This window comes from Triturus cristatus, chromosome 1_2 (assembly GCF_964204655.1).
Source record: "Triturus cristatus chromosome 1_2, aTriCri1.1, whole genome shotgun sequence".
In the NCBI taxonomy this organism is placed as follows: Eukaryota; Metazoa; Chordata; class Amphibia; order Caudata; family Salamandridae; genus Triturus; species Triturus cristatus.
In genome coordinates, this window is record NC_140580.1 from 648,223,099 (window position 1) to 648,250,844 (window position 27,746).

The window sequence follows — 27,746 nt, forward strand, 5'->3', positions numbered from 1 at the left end:
AGGTTCAAGCGTTTATTGGCCACAACAGAACTCTACATAGAGGAGCCTCATCGATCTTCACCCATCAGGTGCCCGGAGAAAGACTGTTGGCCCCTTGACAAAATCACACTTATATACATAACAGACTCAGCATACAAAGCATTGTAAATGGAAAAACACCACTTAGCCCTAGAGCTCCTAAATGAGCTCATACCATCTGCACACATAAGGTTACTATCTTCTTCAGAGAAGGTCGGCCGGGTGACTCCCTTTCGTCTCGGGCACAGAGGAATTTCGCTTAATACTCCCTACTGCAGATGTGACCTTGGGCCTCGGCTGTAAATACAATTCACCCTGTCTCTAGGCTGGTACGAGCTAAATCATACAGACGGTGTTCAGAGAGAACCACGTGATCTGAGGCACGACTGGTCATGATCCAAGATGGCCGCGGTATGGCTTTTCGGCCCTTTCTATCATACAGGACACAGAGACCAAATGGGCTGTCTTATAAAGCAGCTCTCGATGCATATGGCTCAAGATACGTTATGCTATCCTCACATACTGACTTGAATCCCACAGAACGGCCCTTTTTAGCATAATGTAGCTATCCGTCAAACTATTCTTCGAAAATGCCCTCGTCTATCTGCATTATGTCATGTATTTCTTTCTGCACTAGTTGATCGCTCACCCTAGCAGAGTTTGCCTCAGGCTTAGGTAGAGCAAGACGAACTTGGGTAGCACAATAGGAGCACCAGGCGGGCCCACATTGGATACAAATACAACAGGTGAAAAGGAAACCCCCTATTCCTAGGAGGACCATGAATATTTTCCAACCCCAGGTGGTAAGGAGATCCCGGAACCACCCCGAAAGGGACCAAGTACCTGTCTCCGTACGTATTTCAGATGCTAATCGATGCAACATCTGAATGGCCAAATGAACCGAAGGGGCAGAGTCAGGTATATATACACAGCAGGAGCTGCCGATCACTCTGCATGCTCCCCCACGATAGGCGAGGATAACATCTAAAACAAGGCGATTTTGGAGGGTCACAAGTCTGGTCGCTTGAAGCTCAACAGTTATATTAGTCAATATCCCTGCGGTGGTATTCACTACCCCCTCTACTACCCTAGACAATCTTCTAATCTCCTTACTGGTTATAATGGGCCCCCATGTAGGCAGAACTCCTTTGATGACATCAACAAAATGCTGGGCAGGGGTATCAGTCTGGTCTGTGGCGTCCCTATCAGTGTTTCCTGATTCGAGACTCCTTCGGTTCAGCGTGTGAGATCTATGATAGTCGGAAGGGGCTATATAAACGGGAGGGTATAGAAAGGATAAGTAACATTTACCTGACCACCCTCTGGGGAGCCATGTGTAAGCATTTTCTCCGCACACGAAATATACATTCGGAGGAGTGAGTATAGGCGGGCTACTAAAGGTTTGTAAGCTATAGGTATAGTTACATTTACTAACTCCAACAGATAGATGGCCAATACCATGTATGCAAAAGGAGGACGAGGTGTTCAACACAGGGACCGGAATGATCCTATCATTCGATACATTTCGTTCCTGGAAGTATCTGAAATATTCGGTAAAATTGAAGGACACAAAATCTAACACTTCGTCCCTCAACCAGGTGTCATTTTCTTGTTCCGTATACACATTCATGCAGGCGGTAGGATCCAGAGTACCATCCGTACCTTCAGCATTTGGGGTGAATCCCTCGTGCCTTTCTATATAGGCCAGGATTAGTTCGTAATCCTATTCTGAGAATCGGTGCTCATCAACAGTATAATGTTCATACATCATTGACAATAATTTGAACCACGCCTCACAACTGCCTAAATATGACAAAGGCATTGAAATGAATAGGTCATGCTTGTGCATTACAGAAGGAAGAAGGCCACATACCCAGCAATTTGTGACATTCGTTGAACTATGAGTCTGATGTAACATTTCAATAAAAGCATTATTCACATATGTCTGACGATGCCTCTCTTTATGTGGGGCAAGAGTCTGAAAGTGGTGCTCCTCGGGAGCGGGGGTGGTAGCTATCAGGGTGTGCACAGGATGGTGGAATTCTAGATAGATGAACATTCCTAAACATAACATTAACGAAACGACTATTATGACAATAAAAACAATCTTGGCACGCAAACTCCACGTCGAAAACATTGGCAGATGTGAATACACGGGGCGCTGCACTATGGGACGCTCCTCTTCAGGGACAAAACGGGCAAAAGGGTATATTCTCACTAAAAGTCCAGGTATAATCTCGGGAAAAAGGGAATCTACAAGCAATCCAACCTGCCGGAGGGTGCTTCTTTCCTGTGTCCGTATTAGAGCCTCACAGGCAGACTCCTATTGTTCCATGCAACACAAAAAGGAAGAAGGGCGCAAAAACTTCTCGAGTTGGAGTTGCACTTGACACAACTCTTGCTGAAAAGAAACTCTACCTGGGCCCCTACCAACTAATCAGTGTCTCTATCTTCTTTCTGAACAGAGCGTTATCAAAAGTTCCAAGCTCTCAACTAGTTCAGTCCAGTGTTTTTACCTTTCCCAGGGTTTTACTCAGACCTTCATTCTCATTCTCTAGGCTGAACCTGGGATCTTTGCTTTCTGTCGGGGCCGCAGGTTGTAGCGAACATGACCGGGTATTTCAGGATTAATGAAAAGAACAGGCACAGTGGGGTCAGGTAAAGGACTGGGTGTGTGACTTTCTCTGTCACGTATTGCATCCCCAGGCGTCAAATTACCTGTCACAGATGTCGCCGAACTCATGACACCCTCCTCTCGCTCATCCGTTTCTCCTTGGGCTTCTGGGGTGGGTGACTTTTCGGTAGGTTTATCACTTTCATGCCTCAATACCTCGCTCAGGTCCCTCTGATCGTCCGGCAAAGGAAGTGGGACCCTTTTTAGATGCGATACGTGGATCCAATGCCGCTTCCCTTCAACTTTTACAGCCGTCCTCGTAGCCAAGAGTATTTGAAAGGGCTTGGTCCAGCGTCGGTCTAGGCTCGATTTCCGTTGGTAGTTCCGAACCAGGACCCACTGTCCAGGCTCCAGGCCATGTCCAGGACCCTCCGGCAGAGGCTGCAGTACTGCTGATATCTGTTGATGAATAGAACGAAGATCTTTAGTTAGTGCATAAAGGTGGTCTGCCAACATATGGTACTCAATGTCTCTAAGGGATTTTGGTGGCGGCACATCCCATACATTAGCGGGCCTACCAAATATCACCTCATACGGCGATATCCCACTGCGGGAGTGGGGAATGGTTCTTACAGACAGTAAGGCCAGCGGTTAAAGATCAGGCCATTTCAGTCCCGTGGTAGCCTGTAGCTTTGCTAATTTAAATTTTAAGATCCCGTTATATTTTTCCACCAGTCCTGCTGATTGGGGGTGACGGGCAGCATGGAACTTCTGCTGTATGGACAGGCCCTTGCAAACATGTTCAACAAGGTCAGCATTGAAATGTTTCCCATTATCACTCCAGATCACCCGTGGTAACCCATAGCGGGGAAAGAACTCCTTTACTAGGGCTTTTGCGGTGGCTAGGGCAGTATTTTCCTTGGTAGGGTACGCCTCCACCCACTTGCTGAATGTACAAACCACCACCAAGACATATTTGAGATTGTTAACCCGTTCCAACTGAATAAAATCCATTTGTAATACCTCAAAAGGTAGGGTGGGGGGTGCGAAGCTACCGGTCAGAACAGGGATGCTACCCCCTGGATTATGCTGTAGACAAATCATACAGTTCTGAACCAGTTGCTTTGCCGTTCTATGGATGTTGGTATTATACCATACAGGATCTAGTATTGCACAAATACCTTGTATCCCCACATGTGCGGGACCGTGTGCCATGGACACTACCGCATTCACAAATGCATTCGGCAGAAGCCATCTACATCTTTCTGATAGGTCAATCCAACATCCATTGTCATCCAGCTTCCCTATCTGTTCTTGCCAGTACTTTAGTTCTTCAGGGGTTGCTTCTGATTGCAATTCTTTCACACTATCTATAGTGTTATTGAATGTCCCTGTTTCTACCATCCCTTTATGCAGGCTGACTACAAACATGGAGGTGGTACTGGATTGGGCAGTTTCTTTAGCGATTCTGTCTGCGAAAGAATTTCCCTTACCTACATCATCAACTACTGCTTTTTGAGCACTACATTTTACAACGGCTATGGCTTGGGGCAAGGTCAGGGCGGCCAATAATCTCAAAACCAACTGACCATTCTTTATTTTCTGACCATGGGACGTGAGGAAACCTCTCTCTGCCCACAACCTCCCAAAGCTATGTGCTACGCCAAAAGCATACTGGCTATCAGTGTAGACATTTATCCTTAACCCTTCACCTAATTCACAAGCCCTTAGTAGTGCGACCAACTCGGCAGCCTGGGCCGATCGATAAGGTACCTTGGCAGTCTCAACTACTGTTAGAGTCGGGGATCTCTGGTTGGCGCAAGGTTGCCCTCGTGTCAAGCAGGAACCCTCTCCTCCACGTCAGGGCGCAGGATAACCCCTCGCGAATGACCCTTGCTCACCCTCTAGGTCCGTGGCGTGAGCAGCCAAGGCGATTCCTCAGGCGTTGTAGGTTAAGCACTTACAATCATACACACAGTAAATACATCAATCCCCCCAGAAACGGACACCAAACTTGGATATATATAAAAATACGCTTCTTTATGTAAAAATAAGGATATATATCTCAGCAGACTTATCACAAGACCAATAACGTTTTCGCTAGGCCACCAGGTTATCAAGCAGGCAAATGTTCTTTGTTCGTAGCTTCAAATGGAGACCTTGTAGTCTCTTGCAAATGTTACTTGTGGTTCCAGTACTCACAGAGATCGGCTCCTGCGAACGGGGAAATAAGGCGTTGCGGGCCCCGAGCCCGATACTGGAACTTCTTTCGTGAGGTGGAGAGTCGGCACAGGTCGGTGCGACTCTCAGCTTGGGAAGTGTTCTTGGGTCCTCAATCAGCAGGTGTGGGCACGTAGGCAGGCGCGGCCAGCGACCCTTTAGCACGGCGGTGCAGGAGGGTCTCCACAGCGGGGCCGGCGCGGCCTGAGATGTCCGGGGATAGCGAAGCGGGGTCGCAGGGCACAGTCAGTGCAGCTGGATGACCCGGCGTAGATCACAGTCGTCGGACGGCTTCCGGCGGGAGGGGTGATAGCGCGGTCAGCGCGCTCCAGTAGCAGGCGGTGACAGGGATGCAGGCGGCCTGGCCCGGGGACAGAGAGCGGCTCGGGACGGAGCGGGGCTCTCACGGGTTTGAGGCAGGCAAGCTTCTGAGTGTCACGGCTCTAGGAGGGGCGATGAGGGGCGCAGTCTCTTTCCAGCGGGATGCACAAACGGCTCGAATTGGAGGACGAGCAAAAGCACAGAGAACCCACTGGTCCTGGGGTTCAGTTCAGGGGGCAAGCTCAGATCAAGCCCTTGGAGAATGTTCAAGCACAAAGTAGCAAAGTCTTTTCAGTAAGTCTCTTCCTCTCCTTTCTCAGCAAGGCAAGCAGCAGGCCAGCTCCTTCAGCGTCTTCTTCTCCTTCTAGTCGGGCAGAGGTTCTTTGTGGTAAACAGGATTCTGATTTCTTAGGAGCCAGGCTCCTACTTTTATACCATGATTCTTTTGTTCTTTAGCGCCAGGGGGCCTAGGCCTGGCTCAGTCCAGTTCTGGAGCACTTTGTTATGGTGACTCTGCTCTTTTCTTTCAGCAGCAGGGCAGAGACATCAGCCGCTCCACAGGGGGCGGCGCCGGCTTTGTGGTGGCAGAGCACAGGTCTATTCAAGAGTCAAGGTGTACTCCTCCCACCCATCCAGGTGTCACCTCTCTACCCACCACCTGGCAGCCAACCTGTCCCTGGGGATCCCCCCACCCTGCTCCTTACTGTTGCCAGGCAGAACACACACACACAGCAGAGGCGGACTGAGATGGTCAGGTCAGTAAATACTAACTTTCTAAAAGTAGTATTTACAAACCCAGGATATTAAAATAAACTTTACTAAAAGAAGTATTTTATTATTCTGAGTTCAGGCATACTAAACTTGACATTCTACCATGCTCTATGAGTCCACTGGAGTCACAGCGTGTAGTGACTCCAGCAGCCCATTCTGGCCTATGGAGAGCAGGTAGCCTTCAATAGTGAAAAACGAAAATGGCTGTAATTCACTATTAGGACATGCCACACACTCAGGGCTTGTCCTACCTTACACCTACAATGCACCCTGCCCGTGGGCCTACCATAGGGGTGACTAACATGAGGCAAAGGGAAGGTTTGGAGGCTGGCAAGTGTGTGCACTTGCCCAGCCAGCATGACAGTACCAGACTGCACGCAGGTTCTGCAGTGGCAGACCTTAGACACATTTTACTAGGCCGCTTCTGTGGGTGGCACAACCAGTGCTGCAAGCCCACCAGCAGCATTCGTATTTACAAGCCCTGGCACTCCTGGTGCACTTTACTAGGGGCTGATAGTAAACCGAATAAGCCAAACATGGACACCAATCAATGTATACATTTTACCATAGGGAGAGCATATGCACCTTAGCACTGGTCAGCAGTGGTAAGGTGCCCAGAGTCATAAAACAGCCAACAACAGGTCAGAAAAAATACTGTAGGGAGGCAAAAAGTTTAGGGATGACCCTGCAAAAAGGGCCAAGTCCAACAACTACTGTTTGCAATGTGGTGATCGCATAAGCAGCGGTCGTAGTGCCGTTAGGTAACCTAAAACACGAGCCATCGACATACAATTCCCCTTGAGGGTCAGATAAAGGAATGTCTGTCAAATCTATCCGCCCTTTTGTTTCCTCTTCTGTCCGAAACATGCAATCATGTATATCTTGACTGTGGTCTTCCAGAGGGAGAGGTAATAACGTAGCAGGGTTCAGGGTGACACATCGTTTGATGGTGATGTGTGGTGCAAACAGGGTCAACTCGTACCACGTAAGACGCGCACTAGTTAAGTGCTGGGTCTGTGTCCTGTTCAACAATACGTCCACAGCGTGAGGCACCATCACTGTCAGGTCCGTATTCAGGATGAGCCCTTCCGATTGCCGGATCGCCACTGCAACCGCAGCCGTGGCTCTCAGACAACTGGGAAGTGCTCTGGCGACATTGTCCAATACCGCCGAGAAGTACGCACAAGGTCTTTGCTTACCACCAAATCCTTTTGTTAACACTGAAAGCGAGCAACCGTCCACCTCATGCACGTAGAGTACAAAAGGCTTCCGGTAATCAGGGGTGCCAAGCACGGGAGCAGAGCAAAGAGCAGATTTCAAAGAAATAAAAGCATTCTGACATTCAGCTGTCCAAGGTAAAGGCTCATGCACATCTTTAGTCGTTAGATGCAAGAAAGGTTTAGTCAATAGGGAATAATTAGGGATCCACTGGCGACAGTAAGAAGTTATGCCAAGCAAAGCGCGGACATCACGTTGCGTGCGGGGTACAGGCATGTTAGATATAGTTATGATGCGATCAGGAGTCAGTCCTCTTCCCTCCTTCGACAGGAGATGACCTAAATAGGTCACCTCCGGTCGACAATATTGAAATTTAGACAACAAGACTTTATTACCATGGTCTGCCAAATGCTGTAACAACGCAGTCGTCGCCTCGTGGCAACCGTGCTCGGTATCAGAGGCCACGAGGAGATCGTCCACATACTGCACCAGAACGTTACCGGTTGGCAAAGTTAGTGTATCCAATAACGTTTTAAGCGCTTGGCTGTAAATACTGGGGCTTTCTGTATAGCCCTGTGGGGCGCGACAAAATCTGAAGCTGCGGTCTCCTAATGAGAAGCCGAAAAGATAACGGCTATCTTGATGAATGGGAATACTAAAGAAAGCATTTTTCAAATCAATGACAGAGAAAAACCTAGCAGCTGGAGGAATCATCGTCAAAATAGTAGTGATGTCAGGCACCACGGGATATTGGGGTACCACAATCTTGTTTATTTCACGCAGGTCAATCACAAAACGATATGTGTCAGCATAATCAGGGCTTTGATCTATCGGGGCACGTTTGAGAATAGGAAGAATAGGGCTGTTGCACGTATTGGAAGCTGCCTCCTCCACTACACTGGTGCGAATCAAATCATGAACGATGGACAATAATGCCCGCTCACCCGCGGGAGCAATCTTATACTGCGGGATTCTGGGTAATCGGGCATTTTGTTTCAGGGTAATCGAAATGGGTGGGATGTGCAACAAACCCACATCAGTATCCCCGGTAGCCCAAAGACTCTGTGGAATCTTTGCAAGTTCAGGGGGAAGAGTGTCCGTCTTGGAAAAACATTGCGCTGAAGGAGGAGAGGGTTTCTTAATAGTCAAATAAACACCGTCTGGAGAGCAATGGATACGGGCATATAGCCTCTTCAGTATGTCCATCCCCAAGAGAATCTCACCACACTGTGAAGTTAGAAGGAAGGGTGAATCAATTGAAATCGGTCCCAAAGTAAGAGAAAGAGGTTGGGAGATGGGGCTTACCACCGGAGTTCCAGAGAATCCTACAGACACATTATTCTGGCCGGACAGAGCAGCCCCAGGGACAAGGGCATGTGAAACAGAACTATTCATAGCCCCTGTGTCAACTAAAAACTTACCTGGTGTATCCATTAAACGGGCATGCACATAAGGTCCGTTTAGATCTACTGGAATTGACACACGTCCCCCACTCTGTCCTTGGCTCTCCTATGCCTCAGAATAGCCCGCCGAGTCGTTACTCACACACCCTTCATTGTAGTACTGCTTCCCCTGACCATGATCAAAATAATTCTGACTATTCTCACCTTGCCCGACACCTTTCTGTCTCGTATGCCCATCTCAATGACCACCAGCACGGCCCCTCCCTTGGCCCCTCGGGACGCCGTTTTGCGCCTGTAACAACGGACACTGAGCTCGCCAATGCCCCTCCTGCTTACAGTATGCGCACTGATTTATTCCCAAATCTGTTCGTCCACCACCCTGCCCGGGACCCGCCCCTCGTGTTCCCCGACCCCTCCCTCGGCCTCTTTCAACTTGCTGTAACAGGACTCTAGTCTTCAAATCCTTCGATCTCTTTTCTGTTTTTTCCTTACTTTCGTTCTCCCGATGCTCATAATATTGAGCCATACTTAAGATAGTTGAAGGGGTAGATGTAGTCCATGTACTCTCCGCAGCCTGAAGTCGGGCTGATATCTCGGGTAATAGGTTAGTTACGAACCTATTAACAAACAAGCGTATGCCACCCTCCTTGGACAGATCCTGCCCGCTAAAGTCAATGAAAACCCCCTCAAACCTCGTAAAGAAATCGGACACGCTCTCATCCTTCTTTTGTTTACACGCGGTCAATTTATCCCAGTCTACTTTCCAGGGAGGGATTAGTGAATGCATGTAAGTTATTATTTTGAACGGCAGGGTCAGTATTTCAGTTCTAGGATTATCCCCTGGCTTCCGATCCCTATCCCAGTCCCTCAATTGCTCCCAGGTTCCCCCAAACTCGGTCACATGGTCCTGGTCATGCACCTGTCGCCATATATCCACCGGCACCAATACAGCAAAAAACAGCTCGATATCAGCCAGTGTCATTACCGCCGAGGAGGCGGCTTCCGTGAGTTCCTTATAGTATGCTGTAGGATTCTTTCTGGGGTCAGGCAACTGGGTTTTCAATAAAAGTACCTTGCTGCGTTTCCACGGGGTGTATACCCATTGCTCCTGGAAACGGGCGTCTACTCTCGGGCGGGTAACCGTCCCATGTGCGTCTACTATCTCAGTTACTTCTGGGTGATAAATGGGATGCACCTCCCGCATTGGGAACTGCTGTACCCCAGCGGGACTAGCTGCTTGTAGGCGTGTTCAGTAACTGACCAAAGTTCTCACATTCCTATACACCTCGTCTGGACTTAACTGAGACTTGTGTGCCTGGGTATGAATGTCATATAGTATAGTCAGAGCTTTTTCCCTGTTATAAACTTGCTCCCACAGTGAGATGAGGCGTCCAGCCACGTGTGCTAATGCGTGTTGCTGCATCACTGGTTCATAATCTGTCATAGTGCTCCATATGTCAGACAGGGTATAAATAGTTTGCCGTATCCATTGGGATGCCTGTGCCGCAATGGTTTCCTTCTCCTCTGCCCCTAAAGCTGATCGAGTGAACAGCCTTTTGCCGTCTAATGGACCAGCCGGATGTACTGAAGTTGAAACAGCTGCAAAAGGAGTTGCACTCGCGGAAGAGGAGGTCAAGGCAGAGGGAGAATGCATGGCCTCCGGTGTCAACTGAGGAGCTTCAGCTGCTGTGGCTGACAACAAATTGGGTAATAAAGCTATAACTTCCGAGACAGAGGAAGTCAGCCGAGAGAGATCAGTGACAGGCGTGAGGGAGGGAGGCTGAGGCACCGATGCAACCGGAGTTGCTGTGGAAGCAACTAGAGCCGGCGTAGGGGCGACTGTCCCTGCCACCGCCGATACACTAGCTGTGGATGTCTCCGGATATAATCGTTGCGGGACATAAGGGGGCGGTGGCCGCATGTCCAACAGGTCTTCTATTTCATCCTCCGCATTAGGTCGAGCCACATAACTTTTATCGACCTTCAATCTAAACTCCCGATTCATACAATCGATCCCTTTCTCTGCCCTACCCCTGTCATAAGCTACAGCTTTCTGAGTTATGGTCTGGCCAGCCTTGGCTTTCGCTAGTTTCTCTCCCCTCATCCGTCTTTGCCTGGCTTCTTTCTGCCAGGCATTTAAGGCATCAAACATAGATTGCCTACTGCGCCTGGAAAATAGTTGTTCCTGTAAAAAGGCAATTTTCTTTTCGTCAAATGAACCAGTCTTTGGCCACTGTAACTCCTCATTCCCTTTAGTATACTTATGCCACAAGGTGTTGAACAATATGGGAGCAATTCCATGCTTCACATACATGAAATGACTAGGGCTGCCCTCAGGAGGAGCTGGCTGACTCTCAGCCAAACGAGAGTCGCTGGTCCGGCAACAACAACCAAAACAATTCAATTTGCTGAAACACGACATGTTGGTGAGCAGACAGACACAAAAACATATAACAGACTTTACACCACAAATAACATGTATGTCGACATTATTCTCTGCAGTTCAACATGTCCAAAATTGATGCATCCAAACAAACGAACCGAGCCCGTCGACTCCCGTTCGTGGAGAATTATTCAAAAGGATCAACAGAATCCCAACAAGCAGTCTCCCTAAAGACTGGCAAGAGGCTGGCAGACAGGGGTAACCACGGACTGGACTACGGACCATCCCATGACCTCCCTGGTTCACCACTGAGACTGTTCTGACGTAGTCCAAGCCGTACTTCAGATATGTCTCATGGCTACCCAGTTACAGCCACAGGCTTTTCCGAGTGCAATCCGGCCGTGTATTACTCACAGGTAACAACTAGGCATCTGATCAGTATCTCAAAATATCACAAAAGATTCGCGGAGTCTCTACAGTCAGTCCCTACCGGACCACCCTGCAAGACCTCCGTAATTCTCCCAGGGTACTCACGACCCCTCAAATCGAATACAGTTAACTGTTCCAAATGCACCGCTTAACAGCGCGTGCTTCAAACAAATGCACCGCTCAACAGCGCATGCTTCAAACAAACAAATTGCTCACCGGGTGCATCCAGGTACGAATGTCCGTTCTCCGCTGCCAACTTCTTACGACCAACACGGTCAGTTCCTGGGTTTAAGCCCGTAGGACCCCGGTGAAGGGTGACTAGCAGCAGAGGGCACATCGATCGGGAGCATGGAGTGGACGTCGAACTCCCCTCTGCCCGCCCGGCCAAGACGCCCTCGATCCTGCCGCCCGAATACGGGGGAGGAAAGACCCTATCACGGGGTCCCTTCGTGGTCGCCAACTGAAGTAATCTAAATAGTAATCCCAAGGGCCACACTTACCAGTGGCCCACAATATCAAGTCAATAATAAGCAGTTGGCAACGTAGAAGGTTCAAGCGTTTATTGGCCACAACAGAACTCTACATAGAGGAGCCTCATCGATCTTCACCCATCAGGTGCGCCGAGGAAGACTGTTGGCCTCTTGACAATCTCACACTTATATACATAACAGACTCAGCATACAAAGCATTGTAAATGGAAAAACACCAGTTAGCCCTAGAGCTCCTAAATGAGCTCATACCATCTGCACACATAAGGTTACTATCTTCTTCAGAGAAGGTCGGCCGGGTGACTCCCTTTCGTCTCGGGCACAGAGGAATTTCGCTTAATACTCCCTACTGCAGATGTGATCTTGGGCCTCGGCCGTAAATACAATTCACCCTGTCTCTAGACTGGTACGAGCTAAATCATACAGACGGTGTTCAGAGAGAACCACGTGATCTGAGGCACGACTGGTCATGATCCAAGATGGCCGCGGTATGGCTTTTCGGCCCTTTCTATCATACAGGACACAGAGACCAAATGGGCTGTCTTATAAAGCAGCTCTCGATGCATATGGCTCAAGATACGTTATGCTAACCTCACATACTGACTTGAATCCCACACTCCTGTGAATGGGGAAAATTGGCCTGCACTTCATTGGGGGCTATCAGGACAGCACGTCGTCAGAGCTTACCGCAGCACATGGCTGCTCTCTGGGTTGGTCTATCCTGCTACGGTTGCCCCGCCAATGAGACTGTGCTTGTGAAGGGACAGCAACACTGCCATGACCATGTTCCTCAGAATCACTGGAAGATGAGTCATTGGATGAAACTGTGCCAACTGAAAAATGCTTCTGCTTCTGTTCCATTTTCCTCTACCTCAGTTGCTGACTCAGTATCCAGTCCTGCCTCAGAGCTGTCCTCCATAACTTGAGTTAAGGCGTGGGCAGCAACCATCTACTGAGATGCCACCTCTGCTGAATGGCTAAAACCTTCCTTCTAAAGCACTGTCCTATGTGGAAGGCAAAAACATGGCTCTTAATCAGTCAGTGGGTGCGCGTTTCTGTGAGATGTTTGCAACAGTAAATTAACAAAAAACACATCTTTTTCAATGCAGCTGCAGGTTCGCTAAAGACACACAAAAAGAGAAAAAAGACAGTATTACTTCACCTTGCAACATACCCAATAGCACAGCATAATGTTGTCAATACTTATGCAAAACCTTGTGGTTGGGGGAGCTGCTGGGCCATTGCCAGTATAACAGTAATTTCCTGAAGCCAGAAATCCATCTTTGATCTCAAGAAGCACACATTCACATAGTATCCCCTGCAACTTTGTGTGCAGACGTGATCCTTGTAAAAAAAACACCCAGTGCTATCATCAGAGTCACTGGAATTATACAGAATTATGCGGCAGGATAGTATAAAATTATGCAACTGGGTTGACTAAATAATGTGTCAGGAAAAGCCAAATTATGCGACATAACACTTTTTATAGTATTACTTCATTATTTTGTGATTTGTTAACTTGATAATACTGCCTGGGCAAACATTTCACCTAATTAGTACCAGTTTAGCAACCAAATACAGAAATAAGCAACTGAAAGATAACCAGATAACCTTTGCACAGGGCCTCCAACGGCAAGTGAACATATTTGTTTTTTTAAATGTGTGGGTTCCCCTGGGAACGGCAATCGTCCCCTCAGGAAAACAATACATTTCAAAGAAACAATTGGGGCCACAATGAGGTCAGCCCGTATGCCAGGAGGCCCGATCTCCTGATGATGTCTTCATTTTATTTTTTTAAAACTCATTTTCCAAATTCCCCTGCGGGTGTGATCGCGCCCCCCTCAGGGGAAAAAAAGCTTTCAAACTTTTTGCCCCTGCCATACACAGGTCCCTAAAGGCCTAGTAGGTTTTCTGGTTGTTGATCACGGCACAATCGCGATCTACAACCAGGAAATGGTTTCAGGAAGGCATTGTTAAAAAGGGGAGACTCGCCCCCTTTAATAATGCCTCCCTGAAACATGGGGAGGCATTGTGGCCCCAAAAAACCCCACCAGAGTAGGAGAGAGCACCTACCAGCTTGCTCCACCACATCTGGTGGGGAATCTTTGACGTCAGCACACCTCACAGATGGGTTGGAGGGAGGACAGGGGCTGAAGCAGAAACGATTCCTCTTCCTCCCAGCCCTTTAAAAAAATTAAGGATTCCTCTTGTGCTTGCTCTCCAGTGTTGACCACTGACCAACAGCTGCATGTAAGGGTTTAAGTCTCAATTTTGAAAATGCCACTCTGGGCATTTTTTCACCCTTATCATTTGGTGCCTACTGCCTGTGTCCTGGGTCCATGACCGCAAATAGGTTGGCTGTTGGCCTTTGTGATTTCCTCCCAGACAGTGAGACAAAGGGGTACTATGTGTTGGCAAGATGGGCCAATCTGGCAGGATGGGTGAGGCGGAGTGGTTCCTTGTCCCACTTACATTACAAAGCACCCTGACACCAGTGTTTTGTCACCCCAGACTGCTTAGAGCCTTGGCATGGGAAAGGGAGAACTTTCCAGAATGAGATGTGTGAGTATCCAGGATGTCACTCCCACTTCAAATCTGGTGCCCTGTATAAATATGAAACCTCCTAAACCCATCTTCATTACATTTCTGGACCTGCTGAATACAGAAGAAGGACTGCCTTGGTCCCCAGAGGACTGCCCTGCTGCTGCCATAGGACTAATAAAGTATACAAAAAGTGATGGATGGAATGTTTGAATTAATCTCAGCCTTTGGTAATTACTCGAGCTGCATTCCAGTCCATCGCTGTTTTGCACTCCATGCCACCTCAGTTTAAAAACAGCTATATGCAAATCAGTCTTGACAATGCTCCATTGGGAACAGTCCAGCCCGAACTGCCAAGCCAGGTCCTCCGTGAACTGGAACAGAAGAAACCCAGGACCAGTTTTGCCCTTGTTATGCGCTCATTAGCCAGGTATCGCTTGGTTCCAGTGACACAGTGTGCACAGAACCGACTTCTTGGTATACTAGTCCCACTTAGTGCAACATAATAAAGTATACAAAAAGTGATGGATGGAATGCTTGAATTAATCTCAGATGGTGGTAATTACTCAGTATTGCATCCCAGTCCATTGTTGTTTTGCCCACCATGCCACCTCATTTTGAACCCAGTTCAGCCTGACAGCTCGCACTGGACTATTCCCATTAGAGCAGGACCAAAGCTGATTTGCATATGGCTGGGTCCAAACTGAGGTGCATATTATCAAGCACGGCATTAAAATTATTGCCGCTTTAGCGGCAGAAAACTGCCGCTAAAGCAGTGATAATGGGCTTGATAATATGCCGGTGAGAATTCCAATAGAAGCCTATGTTGACACCAGAACATGGGCTTCTATTGGAATTCTCAAGGGCATATTATCAAACAATGCAGAGGGTCCAGCAGCAATGGTGACTGTAATACCCAGTGCTCAGTGGCGAAAGGAGGGTCCACATCCCCAAAGAACTGGTGTTGATGTGGGTGGTGACATTAACAAGTGGTTTGGGTCTTTGAGCGTGCCTTGGTCCCTTAGGAGGATAAGAGAGCAAGTCTCTGGATCCACTTTCCCAGTAAAGGGAGGGATGCTCTGTTGGCCCTAGGAAAGGGAGACATGATTAGGTATCCCTTCATGATGGGAACCCTTGTCAGGAAGTATTGTCTCACCCCTGAATAGTATAGGCAAATGTTTGGGTACAGCTAGAAGCTGCCACAACCATCGTAGGGAGGGTTTGTGGATTACCTTTGCAAGGCACTAGATGATTGGGGGAAGGGCCTTGAGGAAGGGAAGTAATGTGATTATACGAGGCTGTACACTTTGATTACCAGAGAGCGCATGTTCAGAATTTGTTTTACAAAGCTGCACCAATACCTAGTTGATAGAAAGTTCTCTGACACAATAGAACATGCTAAAGAGGTGGACTGCTAGCTTAGCACCAGGGATCACAAGAAGTTATCAGGGGGATCCCTAAATGGGTAGGCAGGGTCCCCAACAGAAGGAGGGGAGACACAAATTAAAACAAGAAGTTGTCTTCAGGCTCCCAAAGCAGTTTTCAGGGGAAAGATTTCTAGTCTGAACCTGACCACAAGAAGAGTAGGTTTCCTGAAAAGATATCATGGAAGTTCTTCCCCAAACATTATGAGTGCTTTATAAATGGGTCCATGAAAGGAGACACTAGATTCCCCAAGAGGGCGCAGCTCCCCCCCACTGGTGGGCAGACACCTGGGTTGGCTAATGTAGCACCTCAGGAGGAGGTTTTGCCAGATAACATGGAGGGTAGTGCAGAGGCTACCCTAGTGTCCCTGGGTGGCAAGGAGATGCTATCCAAAGCCCACTTACCTACCAATGCTTCCAAGTACAGGTAGTGGGTCATCATCAATGGACAGAGGATGGAGGCTCTGAGGGGCATAGGAGCCAGTATGACTCCTGTAAGTTGTCATATGGTGTCCTCAGAGCAGGTAGTCCTTGATGTGTTCCACCAGGTTGTGGTAGCAGACAACCCTGAGAGTCATTGTCCAGTAGCCCTAGTTCCCTTTGATTGGGGTGGGTGCTCAGGATCCGTGAGGTTAGCTATGAGTCCTGCCATGCCTGTGGATTGTCAGCTTGGTAATGAGTTATAGAATACTGTCTGAAAGGAAGTGGAGCTCTGGTCCCACCTGGAGATGTTAAGGGTGCCTGAGTGGGTGTGCCTGACCACAAGGTCCGTGTCACCTGCAGAGGGTACTCAAGGAGGTTTTTGAGCCTCGAAAAATAGCCCAGGTAGCTGTAAGAGGATAAAGAATAAGTGGTGTGGTATACCTGCCCCTGAAACTTCCATGGTTGGGGAGGAGGCTGAGTCTGAGGGCGACACCACAGAACCTAGAGTGGAAGGAATTGATGCCCTGGTGCATTTACCTGAGCTAGGTGGCTGACAGTCTGACGGAGGGCCCATCAGGGAAGAATTCTGCAAAAGCTCAGAAGGAGTGCCCTACCTTTGAGGCCCTCAAGTGACAGGCCGAAGCCCCAGACAGCGTGTGACACCTCTGAAGATCACCTGATATATTGGGTGAATGACCTATAGTGAGCCTAAAGTTCCTCAGCCTCGGATAACCTGTGTGTTGATGGTCCCCCAGTGCTATAGAGCCTTCCTGCTGGGTCTGAACCATGGAATACCCCTGGCAGGACATCTGGGGCTTATCATCCATTTTTATTGGCCCCGAATGAAGGTAACCTCAGATGCCTACTGCAGGTCATGTCCTACCTGCCAAGCCAGTGGGAAGTCAGGGAGAAAGCTGAAGGCTCCCTGGTTTACTTACTTGCCGTTAGCACCCCCTTTAAAAGGGTAGGCAACAACATTATTATGCCCCTGAACCTCAAGACCGCCCTTGGCAACAGGTTTATTCTGGTCTTGGTGGTCCATGAAACTAGATACCCAGAGGCCATACCTCAGAGAACTGTAACTGCACCTGCAGAGGTTAGGACCCTGATGAGGATTTTCACCCATATAGGATTCCCAAAGAAGTAATGTCTGACAGGGCTATACACTTCATGTCCACCTACATTAAGTTAATGTGGGATGAGTGTGAAATAACTTAAACATTCTCTCCACCTTATCACCCCTAGACCAATGGGCTTGTTGAAAGGTTCAACAAGACCCTTAAGGGCATGATTATTGACCTCTCAGAGCCAATGAAGCAGAAGTGGATGCCCTTTTACGCTTCCTTCTCTTTGCGTAGAGGAAGGTGCCATACAAAAGGAGTTGGTTCAGTCCTTTTTTTAACTCCTTTATGCCCATTCTGCCAGAAGACTTCTCGGTTTTGTGAAGGAGGGGTAAGAACAAACTACCAAGAAGCCCCCCAGGGTGTAGTCAGCTACAAGATGGCAATCGGAAGTCCGATGAAGCTCCTCTGGAAGCCAGCCAAGAGGTGATGAAGCTGTGGTATGACCAAAAGGCCCCTTTGATCAAGTTTCAGCCTGGCCAAAAAGTGTGGATGATCGAGCCAGTAGAACGCAGAGCCCTACCAGTTTGCTAGTCTGAGCCTTATGTGGGGAAGGAGAGAAAGGGGTAGGTCACCTCCGTGGTGGACCTCAACAACCCCAGTAAAGGCTCAGGGGTAAACCATGTTAACCGCTTCGAGCCCCACTGTGAGAGGTCTGAAATCTCTAAGCTCCTCGTGACAGATGATGGGATGGAAGAGTGAACCTCTCCTCGACCTCCTATCATTTAAGGAGCAGGATTGGTTCAGTGTAAAGTGTCAACTTCTCCACTACCCTGACCCCACAGTTGCAGAGGGACTGTCACCGCTTGCTGGGGCAGTTTGCTTCTTTATTCTTAATAACCCCTGGCCTCACTCATCTGTGTACCCATGCATATGACACTGGGGACAGCCCGTCTGTAAAGAGCAAAATTTACAGACTGTCTGACAAGGTGAGCGACAGCATTAAGGAGGAAGTGTCCAAGATGCTGGAATTTGGGGTGATTGAGCACTACAATAGCCCTTGGTCCAGCCCTGTGCTGCTGATACCCATAAGCGCCCCACCAGGTGCTGCTCCAGAACTCAGATTCTCTGTGGACCATAGGGAACTCAATTCAGTTACTAAAACTATTGCTTACCCCATCCCGAGCTGATAAGCTCATAGATAGGTTAAGAGCTGCCAAGCTCATTATCCACCCCAGAGGGTCACTTTTGTATAAGGTAATGCCATTTGGGATTAAAGAATGCCCCTGCTACCTTACCAGAGGTTGGGTAATAGAGTCCTGGCTGTTCGGACAAACTGTTGCCCCGAAGACTGACTCAACCCGTAGCCCCTCCCCTCGTCAATGAAGGCAGTGGAGACACGTACCTCATCCCAGCTGAAGGTGGTCGAGGATGGAGTTTGCGGCTTCACGCTGATGTATCACAGACTGCAGAGAACGAATCTTTTGTTGCTGTGTGTCTCTGCCCGATTTTCGGCTTGCTCTCCCCAGCTGGATTGAGTTGAGGGGCTGCATGGGTTAAGTGAGCGGAGAGGAGGAAAAGACGTTGGGTCAGGTACTTTGAGCCGCTTCTGAGCTCGCGGGGCATGTTCTGCACCAAGAGACCCAGCACTAAGGCATTGCTGGCGGTCTCCTGTGATCTCTTGTCTTTTCTGAAGTTGCGTGGTGGACTTTTATCGGATGATTGCCACCGGGGAGTTTGAAGGTTCTATCCCCTTTTATCCCCTTTTCTTGAACAGTTCTCAAATATTAAAGTCTATTAGGGGAAGGATACTATCTCCATGAGTGTAACTGCTATAAGATGCTATAAAGACGCATACTGCAGTGCTTGAAGTGCAAAATAGCAGAAAAGAAAGGAAAAGAAAGGGGAGAAAGAAGGAAGGAAGGGGAAAAAATATAGACTGAAACTTTCAACCTGCGTAAAGAGGGTCAGAGTTTTTCCAACGTTGGTGCTTGCTGCTGATTCCTGAAGGGGATTTTTTTGTGTGAAAACTTTATATTTGAATATTCATATAAACTTTCTCCCTTGCTGCTTTAGTTTGCCTCAGTGGAATCAAAAATTGGGAATACTGATCTCATACTATATCCCAGACAGGCTGCCAATCTAACAGTAGGCCAAATTGAAAGTGGGACGCAATAGTGTGTTCGGGGCACAACTTTTTTGCCACTGCTGCACAGGGAACCCTGGCGGGAGCTTAAAGCCCAGGGCGCTGTAACCTTTCACCTGCTGGCACAGTCAGTCCCGCTGATTTTCCCGACCAAGACCCTGAGTCTCTGCTGACACTCACCCTGGTAGGACTTCCAGTCCCAGGGTGCAACGCGACATCCTCCAGCCCTTTCCAGCACTGCCACACGTGGGGGGAGGCGGTACCAGCGCGCTACAAAGCACAGCCTCACCGTGCGGGTCGTGGGCGGGCCCATCAGAGGCCTAAGGAGGCTGGGCTGGGCCACATCTTTTGGCCTTGGTTGACGCCATTCATATTGTTCTGACGTCCGCTTTGGGAATCCGTACCCTGACCTGGAAACCAAGGACTGGGACTGGGACTGGGATACAAGGTACAGGGTATTTGTTATCTTGCAATATTCTGTGTGCCTAGCATTTCTTTTTGAGGACTATGGCGCCGAAGGAACTATCTAAGAAGAAATTGATGGTGGGCCAGGGGATGGTAGGCACCTTAGATGCCTTTCTATCAAGGGCAGAGTCTGTCCTTATTCATGAAATAGCCCATACCAAGCATAGACTTTCTCTTGAGCCCCTTCGCCCCCTTTACAAGTTGATGCTTCCAGTTGTATTAATCTATACATTCACTCTGACCCTGGTTTCCCTATTAGATCACCTAAAACCCCGGCAACAGTCATTCTGCCAGACCAGTGCTCTGCGCTTTGCACTGCCAAAGTGGAAAAGATCCAGTTGTTAGATCTAAAGTGTGCACTAGGAGTCAAATAACTAAAGTTTCTCAAGGGGGCAGCTCTTTACCTCAGCCCAAGAAACGGAAAGGGCTGAGTTCTGGCAAACAAATCATGTCATCATCCAAAAGAGGGCGTAGAGGTGCAATAAGAGAGGCTGTTGAGGATGGTGAGGTTACATCTGGTAACAATATTAAGATATCTCAAGATAGAGTGGGGGTCTAAGGGATAAGGTTTTAGAGACTCAAACAGTATATAATCCCCAAATCAACATACCAAGCAAAGAAAACTGTGAGTCTGAAATAGTCAAGTGACCTTGAAAGTGCTACACTACAAGTACTACACCAAGTCTGAATGTTAACACAAAAAATATCACACTGGATATGTGTATGCATAGAAAGTCTATATATGCATAAAAGATTCCCATCACCCAGTAGAAGTGGCTCGCTTCATCATTTGGGAACCCAGGGACTTGCCAGAGAACCATCCACTACCAGATGAACGTAGATACAGGTTCAAAGTGTGTCCCGGATGCAACTATAAGTATGTTGCTTGAGTGGAAGGAACCAAAATACAAGATGGTGCGGGGTGATGTATGCAGTGCGAGTGATGAAAAAAGTTTGATGAATAAAATTGGTTAACAAGGCACAAAGACATTTTATTTGGATGCTACCTTGATGCCAAATTAAAACAGTGCCATAACAGTTTAAACAAATAACTGTGTTGAAAAACTGGTCTACATGTTTCAGCTTATGGATAGATTATACCCCAGCTTTCGTCAGGACCATAAAAAGCTACTGCAATTTTATAAGTGAATAACAGGTAAATCATACAACCTGAACCTGTGATAGGTATAGGAGAAACTTGAAAGACTAAAAAAAAATGAGCTCTCCAAATGGTGGGATGCAATTACTTTGAAAAGGTACCTTGAGAATAAGAAAGTTCCCAGAGGCCTTAGGATCCTAACATTTCCCAGCTTCGATGACCTTGACCCAGACCTGCTCTCAGAATGGGAAGACAATTTGCACAATTCATCATTTAATATGATGTGAATACTGATAGCACATGCAGATAGGAAATGTGCCAAACTCCAGACAGAAATCAAAACACTAGAGGAAGAAATAAAACAACTGAACCTAGCAGAGGCTACTGCCAAAAACTATGCTATTTTGAAAGATCAAATCAGACAGCTGTAAAAACTAGGAAACTCCATAAAATAGTACGGGATGAACGTGACTATGAAAATGGGCGTATCTTCACTTTCGCCTCAAGATTTGATAACATACAAGTTCCGAAAACCAATGTTTCGGCAGAAACAAGCATAGGGAGCTTGTCTAGCATTAGCATAAGCTCAGGGGCGTCTTCTACCAATGACACTGGCAAGGAAGGAGACACAGTAGGCACAGCTCAGGGAGCAGGCCCGTCGACTTTTTTAGACGAGGTCTTGCGCTACAGGATTGGGAACAGAAAACAAAAAGAAATACTAGGAGAGGGGGAGGAGAAAAAATGCCAGAAAAAGACAGGGTACTAACACGCTTCCAAAAGAGTCAAATGAGCAAACACTAACAGACATGTTATTTAGCAATGTATCATCTGCCAACGTATCAGCTGTTACGGATAATTTGGTTATTAATTTGTCCGATCACTCATTGACTGTGCATGAGATTAATGTACTTAATAAAGGACTTGGATACTGCCCTGTATCTCAGGGTCTTTTTTCAGACTTGCACATAGATCTGTTTAAATTTGTGCGCACTGCAAAATTGAAATGCCACTTTTCTGTCAATAGCTTTGAAAGCCAGTTGATCAATTTACCTGTATTAAGTACTGATATTACGGTTTCGCATGTCAAAAATGTTGCCACATTACTCTCTATTGATGAGGACAACGATTCCACTCTCCACAGGATTTTGGCTGACTTGAACATCACACAAGATTGTTCATGCGACAGTGGCCTACATACACGGAGTAAATTTACCCCGCAGGGTACACACCTCAACAGCATAGAGGTTTTTCCATGATCTAGTATCCAGAGACCTGCATCGTCTTGAAGACAAGTTACAGACACATCCCCAAAAATACACCAAAGATAATCTCACAGGGGAAGAAAGAAAAGCCTTGTATAATCTCAGTACAAATGACACTATAATCATCAGAGAGGCAGACAAAGGGGGCAATGTGGTGGTAATGAACAGGCAAGACTATGAGGACGAGGTACTCAGACAACTTAGCAACACCGTACACTACACCAAACTTGCCACCAACCCTTGCCCGCTAGCCACCACCCTGATTAATGGTCAACTCCAACACTGGAAGGAGCTGGAACTTCTTTCTGACACTGAGTTCAACTTTCTCCGAATACAAAATCCCAGATATCCATGCATTTATCTTTTACCAAAGATACACAAAAAGCAACCCTTTCCTCCTGGACGTCCGATAATATCAGGTATAGGTTCCATTTTTTTTTTTTTTTTAACATGTTTTTTATTGCAACATTTTCAGCAACATAACCATCGGGGCAACCGGCACCCCCTACAATCTCCGGTCATATTCCTCGGTTTAGCAACGCACACAGCCATTCAGCCCACATCCCGGAGGCCGGGCGGCGTAGATGGATAGTTAAGCAATGGAACACAACTATCGCCTCACAGCGGTGCCTGGTGCATGCCCCATGGGAGCCTCTGCTTTTCTGTCCCACCAGCTACATTCTTCACCCAACTCAGTGTAGCATTACCCTCCCACCGCAGGAACTCCCCCCCCTCCCAGCCCGCCCCCCCCAACTGCTGCTGCTGCGGGCCCCTCCAGTGGTCCCTAACTCTAGTTCGTGCCAGCTATCTGGGGTACATCTATTGTCCTCAGCCTCAAGGAACTCCGTTCTCCTCACGCTCCCGTTCCGCTCGCTCGAGCCGGCAATCCTGCAGGGCCTGCTTGATCTGCTCCCATGCCCTTACCCACTCCAGCCCCGCTTCATTGTCCGTCCTAATCGCTTGGCGCCTTCTGACTTCACTCTCACATCCTGACCATTTTAGTAACTCGGAGAGCCACCGCCCGATCGATGGGCCCTCCCGGGACTTCCAGTGCCACGTAATCTCTCTCTGGGCCAACATAAGCCCCAAGTCTATAAATTTACTCGTCACTTTTGTCTTTGTTGTGTGAGGGAACCAGAGCAGCAGGCACGCCCCCATATCAAACTCGACCTCCCTATCCGTCGCAGTATTCAAGATCTCTCCCACCTCAGCCCAATACGACCCGAGCTTCGGGCACCCCCACAGCATATGCTCTAGTTCAGCTCCCAGTGTGAAGCAGCGCGGGCAAGCAGCCTCCTGCACCTTAAAGTGCCGGCTAATCTTTCCCGGGGTCAAATACGCCCTGTGAACGATGAAGAAGTGCACCTGCTGAAAGCGGGCATTCCCGCTACCCTTCCATGTCCTCCGCATGACGTGGCTCCAGACCGTGTCCGGAATGGGTTTACCTATGCTTTCCTCCCACCGCTCCTTTAGTGCCGCAAGCGGCTCCAACCCCTCCTGCAGCAGTCTAGCCTGTAGGCATGTCACCGCCTTGATCGTGCCCGCCGCCATTGCCACGTACTGGCAGGTTAGCGCCACAGTGGGCTCCTCCAGCCCCTTCCTCCAGTGTTTCTGTATTGCCGCGCTCACCGCCGCGTGCAGGAGATAACTCCCATCCGGGAGGCCAAACTGCTCCTGCAGAGCCCCGAAGGGGGCCAGCGCCCCATCGATATAGAGGTCCCCCACCATCTGCAACCCCAGCTCCTCCCATTCCGCTAGCGGGGACCAATCGCCTCCATGCGGCAGCGCCGTCAGCATCCCCAGCGGGAGCTCCGGTGCATAAGGTCTCACCGTCTTTGCTCTCCGCATGCTCCTCTGCCAGCATAGCCGGAGAGTCCTCTCCTCAATGGACAAGTCTCTCAGGTCTAACTTCTGTTGCATGATTATGTAAGACAGGACATGTCTCTGGATGCCCGTCCCCCGTCCCGGCTCCGGGCCCCGGAATACTCTGGCCACATTCTGTGTCAGCACTTGTAGTTGCGCCGCCAGGTAGTACAACTCAAAATCGGGGACCGCCAGTCCTCCCTCTAGTTTAGGCCGCATCAGTACCGTCAGGGCTACTCGTCTCCGTCCCGTCCCCCATAGGAAGCTGATGATCTGCGACCTTAGTTCTTTAAAGATCCTCTGCGGGATCCATATCGGCAGTGTGCGGAAGTAATAGAGCAGTCGGGGCAGGGCCACCATCTTCAGCAACGCGACCCGGCCCAGGACCGAGAGCGGGAGGGCAGCCCAGAAGGCCATGCATCCCTTCAGAGCCCGTATACAACGCCCTACATTACCGTCCAACAGATTTTCGACGTCGTGGTATATCCGGACGCCCAGGTAGGTAAAGCATATGGCCTCCCATACCACATCCCGAGTGGGAGGGCAATACGGGACCCCTGCCCGCAGCGGGAAAACGCAGGTTTTGGTCCAGTTGACCTTGAGGCCCGAGAGCTCGCCAAAGCGCGAGAGCATCTCCACAGCCCCGTCCAGGGCGTCCCCGGAGTCCTCCAGGTACAGCAGGAGGTCATCCGCGTACAGGGATATATAATGTTCCTCCTCCCCACAGCGAACCCCGCCGTACACCGCTCCTGTCCGTGCTTACGCCGCCAAAGGCTCCATCGCCAAGGCGAACAGCAGGGGAGATAACGAGCAACCCTGCCGTGTGCCCCTGCGCACTGGATAGGCCTCGGACACGACCGCTCCCAGCCGCACCCTGGCCGTAGCGGAGGAGTATAGGACCCGCGTCCAACGTCCAAACCCCTCCCCCAGGCCGGACTTCTCGAGCACCGCATCGAGGTATCCCCATTCGAGGCTGTCGAAAGCCTTTTCGATGTCCACGGCGAGCACTGCCGGCCGCTGTGCTGGGTCCCAGACGTTGTCCATGATACGGACCAGGCGGCGAATATTCCATGCTGTACTCCTAGTGGGATCAGGTATAGGTTCCATGACTGAAGCCATGTCAAATTTTGTGGACACCTTCCTAGAGCCCTTAGTAACCAACCTCCCTTCCTACATTAAGGACAGCGCAGACATTTTGAACAAGTTAGAAGATCTTGAGTGGGAGGAGGGCATGTGGTTTGCTACTCTTGATGTGGTATCACTCTATACCTGCATCAAAAAAGACTTCGGAAAAATAGCCACTGACTTCTTCCTTAGCAAGAGACAGGCGACTCTGTTCGACCACAACACAATGCTACTGACAATGATTGATCTCATTTTGAACAATAATTTCTTCCTGTTCAACAAAACGTGGTACAAACAAGAGCAGGGTAATGCTATGGGATCCAAATTTGCGCCTTCGTACGCGAATCTCTTCATGGGGTGGGTAGAGCACACCCATGCATGTTCACGAGCGGCCTCTGAATGGACTGGACATATCTAGTTCTGGGGCCGCTACATCAATGATATTATCATCATTTGGACGGGAACGAGACTGGAGTTGATGGAATACTTTAATTTTCTTAACCTCAACACACTCAACGTTACTTTTACCATTGAAATGTCACCCTCATCTATACATTTCCTTGATCTTGAACTATATGTCCGGGACAATAAGATACATAGCACACTGTTTAGGAAGGACACGGCAGTTAACAGTGTCTTACACTTTAGCAGCTCTCACCCTACATCTACCAAGAAAGCCATTCCGTATGGGGAAATGGTAGGCATCCGTAGGAATTGTAGTGAGGATGACACCTTTGAGACAATTACAACTCTCACCATGGACAGACTACACAGGGGGGGTTATGAACAAAGCATCCTTTACTCAGCTAGGAACAGGGCTAGGAAACTCAAGAGAGAGGACATCCTCAAAAAAGGTGGTAACACTACAAGAATTGACAAAGAGAGACTTTCCTTCATCATGACACATTTGAGACTCAGCCATGAGGTATTCAAGATATTAAACAGACACTGGTCACTTCTCAAAGGAGCACCAGGACTAAACAGCATCATCTCCCAGAAACCCTCAATTACCTTCAGGAGAAGTAGAACTATTAGGGAGAGCTTATGCCCTAGTTACACACTTTCCAGAACATTGCCACAACGTAGTTGGTTGAAAAAACCAATGGGATTCTATACTTGCAGTACGTGCAACATCTGTCACCTAGGCTGCAATAAAACCACTACTTTAAGATACAATACTGGCACACATCACAAAATACGTCACTTCATTAATTGCCTCACAAGCTTTGTGGTTTACATACTAATTTGTGGCTGCAATAAAATCTATGTGGGCAGCACAGTAAGACAACTAAAAACCCGCATACAAGAACACCGCAGAGCAATTATGTATGGTGACACTACATATGCCTTAATCTCACATGAATGTAGAGATGGTGTAGACAGGACTAAATTCTGCTTCCATGGCATTGACGTGTTCCTGCCTAACAAAAGGGGTGGAAACAGAGAACTGTCCCTAAGACAACTTGAAGCCAGGTGGATTTGTACGCTTCGGTCAGCCACCTTAGGCCTCAACAGCGATAATGAAATGCATTACTTCCTGTAGTTCTTTCTCTTGAGACCTTTTATTCATATCTTCTGTTTTACAGTAATGTTTTTGTAAAATCTAGTAAACTCTTTGCTGTATTCCTCCTCTCTAATACCATAGCAGGTATCCACTTAACATAATGTTTCCATTATTATGCTCAACTACCATACCATCATGTCATTACTGCTAATTTCAAATTCTGTACTTCACATCTGGCTTTGCCTAACCAACTAATGTTAATTAATATACTGATATCTGTCTGCAGAAAATATGAGCTTACTCTCACTATGTCTTAGTCTCTCATTGTCATGACAAACTCCTAAACCATAAGCTATTATTGTCCTTTGACTTATACTCTGACTTTTCATTATCATATAACATTCTTGATAATTTCAAATTGATAAATGATATACCATTACGGATTAATGTTTGGTTGACTTGTATGTAGCCTACTTTGCATAAATGTCTGCCTAATTTACCTTCTCTTCACTTTATACGAAATTTACATGACTATAAGCCATTCCAGCGTAATGTTTGTCACAGGCAAAAATCATTTACGTAATGTGCACTCATTGCAATAACACTAATTTTCTTTGTACACACACACTGGTGTTATCTTCTTTGCTCAAATTGCGTCACTACGCATTTTTAAAATCATTCAATATGTCTTCAATCACTGGATTCTGTATATCATTTTCTCTACATTTGCTTTCTGTCCCTGTTTCGCCTTCTCGCATTTGTATTCTAAATTCTCGATTTCGCTCCTTCCTTAAATTCGGGCCCAGCGAGCAAACCTCATTCTTTTACCTACATCCTTAGTTGTACGACGCCAATCCAAATCTGCCTTTTTTCTGTTTTTCATGACATCATTATTACTGTCAAAAGTTTTTCATGGATCCCTGGGTCTTTTTTGCAACCCAAACATGGCAATGAGCTTAACGTTGGTT

At 48.0% G+C, this 27,746-nt stretch overlaps 1 long non-coding RNA gene across 1 annotated transcript; it reads right to left on the reverse strand.

Moving 5' to 3' along the window:
• LOC146867794 (uncharacterized) lies at positions 1 to 27,746 on the reverse strand. Its single transcript, XR_014962234.1, has 2 exons — positions 27,611 to 27,746; positions 1 to 3,091 (listed from the first exon to the last, which is right to left on the reverse strand). It is a non-coding gene; the product is annotated as an uncharacterized LOC146867794 (long non-coding RNA).